Source organism: Triturus cristatus, chromosome 6, assembly GCF_964204655.1.
Source record: "Triturus cristatus chromosome 6, aTriCri1.1, whole genome shotgun sequence".
NCBI classification, from domain to species: Eukaryota; Metazoa; Chordata; class Amphibia; order Caudata; family Salamandridae; genus Triturus; species Triturus cristatus.
The window spans coordinates 587736370-587745009 of record NC_140589.1 but is presented as its reverse complement, the minus strand read 5'-3'; positions in this window follow the sequence as shown (position 1 = coordinate 587745009).

Here is an 8640-nt window from a genome sequence, read left to right as displayed (position 1 = left end):
GGGAGGAACAGCATACTGCACACGGTAGATGGGGGGGGGGGGGGGTGCACCGCCGTCGGGCTGTGGCACAGAGTGAGAGAAGCGCAGGGACCAGTTTGCCTATTTTATTAATGTACAGCTCTCTAAGGAGAACAGGGGGCGTTCCGGCAACACAAGACTAGAAGAGGCACCCTTGAGGTAAACAAACACAAGGGACAGGTGTGCATTTGAGGACAGTGAGATTTGAGAAAAAAACGAACCTCCCCAAGAGTCAAGGTTGGTGACTGATGGGCATTTAACCAAGAACAGCATTATATCTTGTCGTGTAATCACACCGATGCGTTTGCAGATGCCACTGAAGATGCGCAGACTTGCACCTCAGAGCCCGTTAATGTCTGACGGTGGGGGCCGTTGTGGAGCCCGCCTGAAACTTCCGCAAACTGAGAGCCGAAAGGACTCCCAGACTGCCAGCCGTGGAGAGGCTGCGAGCCTCCGGGCGAGGCCAAGGGTGGAGGGAGGTGAGAGGGCGGGGGTGGGGGAGAGTTCATGACGGCATCCGCGAGGGTGGCAGAGAAGACTGGCCTGTAAATAGAAAGCTAGAGGAGACCTCCGTAGAGAGGTCAGAGGGCGCACTGTGAATGCTGCAAAGGTCCGAGGATTCGCACGAGAGGGAGGGAGGCTGAGAGATATCCATACACCAGCCTCCAGGTGTGTGCGTGGTGGGGGTTGTGTTTCAGTTTGTCAATAAATAAAGGAGTCCCATTGGAATCTTTCAATGTAATTCACACCAAGCCATAACTGCCCGGTGTCCTGCGTGTCCGTGGTTAAAGAATGGTAATGAAGCCCTAGAGTACATTTAGGATGCCCTATATATGTTTTAATCTAGTTATACATCTAGAAAACAGACTAGGAGTCTAGGAATCGAGAAAGGCATTTGGGTGAAAACATTGGGGCAGATTTACAAGTTCTGACGCATCTCTGCAAATCAGCAGGGATGCGCCAGAAAAGATGCGACACGCAATTATCTCATTGCGCTACCGGGAATGCGTCGCATTTACAATACGGCGCACCGTGGATCAAGTATAGGGCGATGCGTGTCGCATCCTGTGGCGTATGGTCAGCGCATTGCTGGAGTCGTGTCACAATCGCGACGCGGCTCCAGCAATGCATAGGGGCTGCCCATACCTAACGAAGTGCGCCACTCCTTACGCCTGCCTCAAGCAGGCGTAAGGATTTGTCGCAGCGGCCTCGGGAAAGTGACTCAGTGAAATCTTGTAGATTTCACTGCGTCACTTTTACGAGGCATTCCTTTGACGGAATGCCTTCCCTGCGCAGGAATGCCCACATGAAACCTGACGCAGGTTTCATATGGTGCAGGGCTTTACAACGTGATGCATCTCCCTAGATGCATCACGTTGTAAATAAGGCGCAACATGGCGCATGGTTTACGGTGCAGCTGCGTCACAGAAGTGACAACGGCAGCGTAAATGTGGCGCATGGGGCTTGTAAATCTTTCCCACTGTATTTTGTATTGTGTAATTGCATTTATATAGCGCTTTCTACCCCATACGAGGCGTTGAAGCGCTTTTTCGGCGATAAGCATGCTACTCCAGGACCCCATAAGGATTAGTGTTGAATTAGTATAGTGAAATATGAAAGTAATTTGAGTGGTGGATAGGTTAGGCAGTTATTTGGATTCAGAAGGATAGCGGAAGGATAGAAAAGGGAAAAAGGTTTGCATTTATATAGCACTTGTTACCCCTGATGGGGTGTTGAATCACTTTTGCGGCGAGTAGCACGCTACTCCGGAACCCAGAAAGGATTAGTGGTGAATTAGTATGGTGAAATATGAAAGTAATTTGAGTGGTGGATATTAGTCAGTTATTTGGATTGAGAAGAATAGCGGAGGGATAGAAGAGGAAAAAAGGTTTGCATTTATATGGCGCTTGTTACCCCTGTTGGTGTGTTGAAGCACTTTCTTGGTGAGTAGCATGCTACCCCGGAACCCATAAGGATTAGTGGTGAATTAGTATAGTGAAATATGAAAGTAATTTGAGTGGTGGATATTAATCAGTTATTTGGATTGGGAAGGATAGCAGAGGGATAGAGGAGGGGGAAAAGGTTTGCATTTATATAGCACTTGTTACCCCTGTTGGTGTGTAGAAGTGCTTTTTTGGCGAGTAGGATGCTAGTCCGGAACCCATTAAAGGATTAGTGTTGAATTAGTGTAGTGAAATATGAAAGTAATTTGAGTGGTGGATGATATGTTAGTTGGTTATTTGGATTGTGAAGGGTAGCAGAGGGATAGGAGATGGACAGAGGTATGCATACATATAGATATATTCACTTAAAAAAAACATAGGTTTCAGAGACATTATAGTTAGGAATTAGCATTTAAAAAACCTTAGAAACTCACTGAAAAAACCATAGGTTTTAGACAAAGTTATAGTTAGCTGGACATTTCACTCGTACAAAACCCGTGAAATTCCCCCGTTATAGTTAGTTCAGCTAACTATAACTCTCGCCCCCGCAATGCACTGCTGATGACGTCACATATTACATCACTCATGACATGGTCAGTGACATCACTGATGACATCACTGATGACATCATCCAGTGAGTGTGTGTTTCTGTAAAGTTTAACTATGTTTAATATATATAGGGAAAGGCGTATTGAAGAATGAGTGGGTGTATAAGTGTCTGAATGGATGATTTAGTGGGTGTGTGACTGAGTCTATCAGTGAGTGATCAAACGTATCTTACTGAATGAATGGGTTAGTGACTAAACTGTGTAAATTTCTGTATCCGTCTGTCTGTTGGTGTGTAAGCGTTTGCATGGGTTTGTGAATAGCTACATGAGTGTCTATATGAGTTATTGATTGGTTGTCTGAGTATCTGTATGGGTGGCTGAGTGTTTGTGTGGGTGGGGTGTGTGTGACTGTGCATTGATGTGTGAGTGGGTGATTCAGTGGGTGCATGGTTTCAAGAGTGCATCTGTGATGGACTGCATGGGTGGGTGAGTGTGTGTATGGGTGTGTTAGTGAGTGAATGTATATCTCAGTGGTACATGTGCGAGTAACTACATATTTAAAAGGCAGTATATATTTGTGTTAGAGTATTTAAATAGCTATAAGTGAGAGTGTGTGATTGTGAGAGTGGCTGTAATGATGAGTGTGTGCTTGTATCAGTGATTGTATAAGAGCGTAAGAATGTTCTAGTATTTGTATGAGTAAGTGAGCAGGTGTGTGTATAACTATATAGGTGAGTAAATGGGTGTGTGATTATTAATTTGCATAACTGACTAGATGTGTGATTACCTTTCTGGATGAGTGACGGTGTGTGAGTGTCTATATAGGTGTATGAGTGCATATGATAGTCCTGTACTGAGTGACCATAAGTATGAGTGACTGTACAGATGAGTGAGTGGATGTGTGTGTAGACCTAAGATTCAGCGAGTGGGTATGTAGTTATTGGTGTTGGAATGTCAATGGTTTTGAGAATGGCCGTCTGTAATTTAGAGTGGGTGTATCAAAGGTTATATTAGGGTGTGAGAAGATGCATCAATTTATCACATGGATGATGTCATCAGTGATGTCATTTGAGATGTCATCAGTGATGTCATCAGTGATGTCATCAGTGATGTCAATGACCATGTCATGAGTGATGTAATATGTGACGTCATCAGCAGTGCATTGCGGGGGAGCGAGTTATAGTTAGCTGAACTAACTATAACGGGGGAATTTCACAGGTTTTGTACGAGTGAAATGTCCAGCTAACTATAACTTTCTCTAAAACCTATGTTTTTTCAGTGAGTTTCGAAGGTTTTTTAAATGCTAATTCCTAACTATAACGTCTCTGAAACCTATGGTTTTTTCTGTGAATTTCAAAGGTTTTTTAAATGCTTATTCCTAAATATAACGTCTCTGAAACCTATGGTTTTTTCAGTGAATTTCAAAGGTTTTTTAAATGCTAATTTCTAACTATAATGTGCCTGAAACCTATGGTTTTTTAAGTGAATTTCTAAGGTTTTTTAAATGCTAGTATCTAACTATGCCTACAGAGGTTGGACATCTGAAAAAAGAAGAAAAAATGCACAGAAAGACGCAAAAGAAATGCAGAAAGAGGCAACAGAAGTCCACAAAGACAAAGAAAAGTGAAGGAGAAGCTAAACATGTCCAGAAAGAACCAACAGAGGAGCAGAAAGAGGCCTTGTTGAAAAATCATCCTGTACCCACAACTTTTTCAGACGGGTACTGGTGGTAACTGACTCTGACTAACCAGGCCTAGAGCCAGTGCTATGCTAAAAGACACTTAGAATACAGTGAAAACACCTACATACACTAGAGAACACTATGCGTTGGGGTACCCCTGTGATGACCTCCTCTGTAAGTCTCTAGTACAGGGGGATTAAAACTACCTCTTAAAACGCGCCACGGGGCGCTTTTGTACAGTGGTGAAGGGAGAGGGGTCCTGAGGTAACACGCCCTGTGGCCGTTTTAAGTTGGGAGATTAAGTCCCCTTGAATCCTGCAGGGCCCTGGGGTCCAACTAGCCCACTAGGTACCTCTAGTAAGCGCCACAGAGCTGCGTTGCACAGAGGTGTAAAAAGGGGCATGGCCTGGACCACCTCTCTGCAACACAGGCCTGTGGCACTTACTGGAGGTACCTGGTTGGCCTAGTTGGCCCCCAGGGGCCCTCAGGATTGAAGGGGACTTAATTCCCCAACTTAAAACGTGCCACAGGGCGTGTTTGCACACGTCACCTCTGGCCCCGCCCCGCCCCTTTACCACTGTGCAGAGGCGCCCTGTGGCACGTTTTAAGTTGGGCGATTAAGTCCCCTTGAATCCTGAGAGTCCCTGGGTCCAACTAGCCTACCATGTACCTCCAGTAAGCACCACAGAGCTGCATTGCAAAGAGGTGGTCCAAGACCATGCCCCATTTTACACCTCTCTGCAATGCAACTCTGTGGCACTTACAGGACGTACCTGGTGGGTTAGTTGGCCTCCAGGGACCCTCAGGATTCAAGGGGACTTAATTCCCAAACTTAAAACATGCCACAGGGCGCCTTTGCCCACTTGTGACATCAGGCCACGCCCCCTCCCTGCACCACTGCACAAACGCACCCCCTGGTGCGTTGCAAATTTGGGGATTAAGTCCCCTTGAGTCCTGAGGGTCCCTGGGGGCCAACTAGCCCACCACTTACCTCCAGTAAGCGCCACAGAGTTGCGTTGCAGATTGGTGTAAAAAGGGGCATGGCCTGGGCCACCTCTCTGAAAAGCAGCGCAGTGGCACTTACTGGAGCTAAGTGGTGGACTAGTTGGCCCCCAGGGACCCTCAGGATTGAAGACGAATTAATTATCCAACTTAAAACGCGCCGCAGGGCGTGTTTGCACACATGTCACCTCAGGCCCGCCCCCTCCCTTCACCACTGTGGCACGTTTTAAGTTGGGATATAAAGTCCCCTTGAATCCTGAGGGTCCCTGGGGTCCAACTAGCCCACCAGGTACCTCCAGAAAGCGCTACAGAGCTGCGTTGCAGAGAGGTGTAAAAAGGGGCGTGGCCTCTGAACACCTCTCTGCAACGCAGCACCCTGGCGCATACTGGAGGTACCTGGTGGGCTAGTTGGCCACCAGGGACCCTCAGTATTCAAGGGGAATTAATTCCCCAACTTTCAACTCACCAGGAGGTGCGTTTCCACAGTGGTGAAGGAAGGGGGCGGGGCCTGAGGTGACATGTGTGCAAACACGCCTTGTGGCGCATTTTAAGTTGGGGAATTAATTCCTCTTCAATCATGAGGGTCCCTGGGGGCCACCTATCCCACCAGGTACCTCCAGTATGATGGTTAGCAGTTGTGTTGATACTGTTATTGGCAGCACAGGCAGGGGCCATAGGTGGTGCAAGCTACAGTGGCCTCCTGATGAGGACCCAGGCACTTATTTGTTTACAATTTAAGCACTGGGTAGCATTCCGCTCTTTTAAGTACATCTGTACATGAACTGCTGATATTAAAGTAGGGGAAAACTATATCTATCTGAGAGTCAACATACAATGGCAGCCTGACTGGTCCCGTCTCATCGAACACGGGTCAGTCTCCGCTCCATGGAGGTACAGCCTCGGACTTTCCAGACGCAGACACCCCGGCTTCCGAAAATAAAGTACCGCCTAGAAGCCAACGCTCGCTATCTGTGCGCGACTATGTGGAGGAGAGCCCAGCCTATACCCGAGCACGGAGAGACGAGCTTGTCAGCCGGCACCACTCTAGGTGCTAACCTGCCCCAACCTGGCAGACTCGAAGCGCTTTATAAAGCAAGTTAATGTTGTATTTGAAAGTAATAAACTGTGATACTTCCGTGGTGTGAACCGAATCCAAGCGCTGAGCTGCCAACCTGTAGACCCCATTTTTGCATTTTTTTTAACCTGTAGCCCCCAGCAGGGAAGGCTGAAGCGCTCTCCAACGCGGCCCTCTTTCAACCGCTTACAAGCGCTGATTTTCAGTTTAATGCCCTCCCCTGTCACCCAGCGGTGGGGGAGTGCTCGCTTTTTTTTCGTAGACTGCCCCGAACAAACGATCCATGCCAGGTTGTGGGTTCAGAACCCGCGTTGGGGGTCGCAGCTGTTGAGACCCCATTCCTTCTCAACCCTCTGAACTCTTCAACACACAGGACGGCAAGTCACGAATAACAGAGACCATTCATAACTTATGGAAAGCGCCAGGGGTGGCGGTCCCCGGGGCAGTGTGGGGGGGATTGGGGCGACCCACACATTTTTTAACTGCCCTGGGGACCTGGCCCACCCGGGGGCTTAATTAAACAAAGCGCGGTAGGCCGCGCTTCTTTTTTTAAAAAGTTTCGACCGAAGTTCGCGCTTGGTACGCGAATTTCACCAAATATTTTTTTTTTTAATGCTTTTTTGGCCCTGGGGGTCCTTGTGAGACCCCCTGAGCAGGCCTAGGGGGTCAGGGTGTTTCTACCCTGCCCCCTTTTCGTGTTTTGCACGTTAGTTTTTCTCTTTTCTTGTGCCTCGGTTCTACCGAGACACAAGATGGCTGCCAACACTTCCTGGTTTGGAGTGTTGACAGCCAATTAGAATAAAGGTCGTGATTGGGAGGGTACGCGGATCCACTGTGCCTCTAGATATCACTATATTTATTTCTTAATTTCTCGAAAACTACTAAACGGATTTACACCATTTTTTAAAAGGTCGCTTTCTGAGACAAGCAGTACCTTTTTACCAAATTTGGTGTAATTCCGTTCAGCAGTTTTTGCAATAACTGTGTCTAAAGTTTCCTATGGGAAAATGATTTTTTCACCACTATTTTTTGAATTTCTCAGGAAGTACAGAACGGATTTACACCATTTAAAAAAAAGGGCACTTTCTGAACCAAGGGCTACCTTTTTGCATAATTTGGTGTAATTCCGTTCAGCAGTTCAGGCTGTAGCCGTGTCTAAAATTTCCTATGGGAAATAACATGGGGAAAACGCGTTTTGGGACCCCCTTTTTTCTCGGCCTTGACGTATTACCCCCAAACTTTCAGGATAGGAGCAGACCGGAACGGGCCAATAGTTTTGAAAATTTTGCGAAGATTCGTCAACCGGCGCCAAAGTTATTGGGAATAGAATGTTACGATTTTCCAATGGGTAATAGGTCCTAACTATAACTACCTACTGGCGACCGCCAGTAGGTAATATATATATAGAGCTTGTTACCCCTGATGGGGTGTTGAATCACTTTTTCAGTGAGTAGCACGCTACTCCGGAACCCATAAAGGATTAGTGGTGAATTAGTATAGTGAAATATGAAAGTAATTTGAGTGGTGGATGATATGTTAGTTGGTTATTTGGATTGTGAAGGGTAGCAGAGGGATAGGAGAGGGATAGAGGTATGCATACATATATATAGCACTTGGTACCCCTGATGGGCTGTTGAATTGCTTTTTCGGCGAGTAGCATGCTACCCCGGAACCCATAAAGGATTAGTGGTGAATTAGTATAGTGAAATATGAAAGTAATTTGATTGGTGGATATTAGTCAGTTATTTGGATTGAGAAGGACATATATTTAGGGCCTGACTTAGATCTTGGTGGACGGGTTACTCGTCACAACGGTGGTGGATATCCCATCTACCAAATTATAAATCCCATTATATCCTATGGGAATTATATTTCGGCGGGCGGGATATCCGTCACCGTTGAGATGGAGTAGTTTGTCCGCCAAGTTGTAAATAAGGCCCTTAGTCGCATAAAATATATAATTTAAAATGAGCAAACAGAGATGTGAAACATAGATTTCAGATACAAACACTTTAAGAGGTCCCAACGCAAAAAAACACAGGGTAAACAATATTCATAGTCACAAGTTCACTATGCATCATAACCATGATCACAAGATTATTTAATGGTAGAGAAAAGTAGGGTATTGTCTTACTAGAAAATCATCACATTTCAGAATGCTGATGTTTTGGCTCCATAGTCTGAATATTGCACGGTGGCCTTCTTCAGGGTAAGGAGGAACATATAGTCAGTTTTTTTTAAATCTCTTTACATTACACCTTCTGACAAATACACTAATCATTTGCAATAAGGATTATATCCACTTATACGCTCTGGAAAACGTAGTGTCTTTAAAAACAGCTCTGATCAAACATCACAGGTGAAACAGATGGA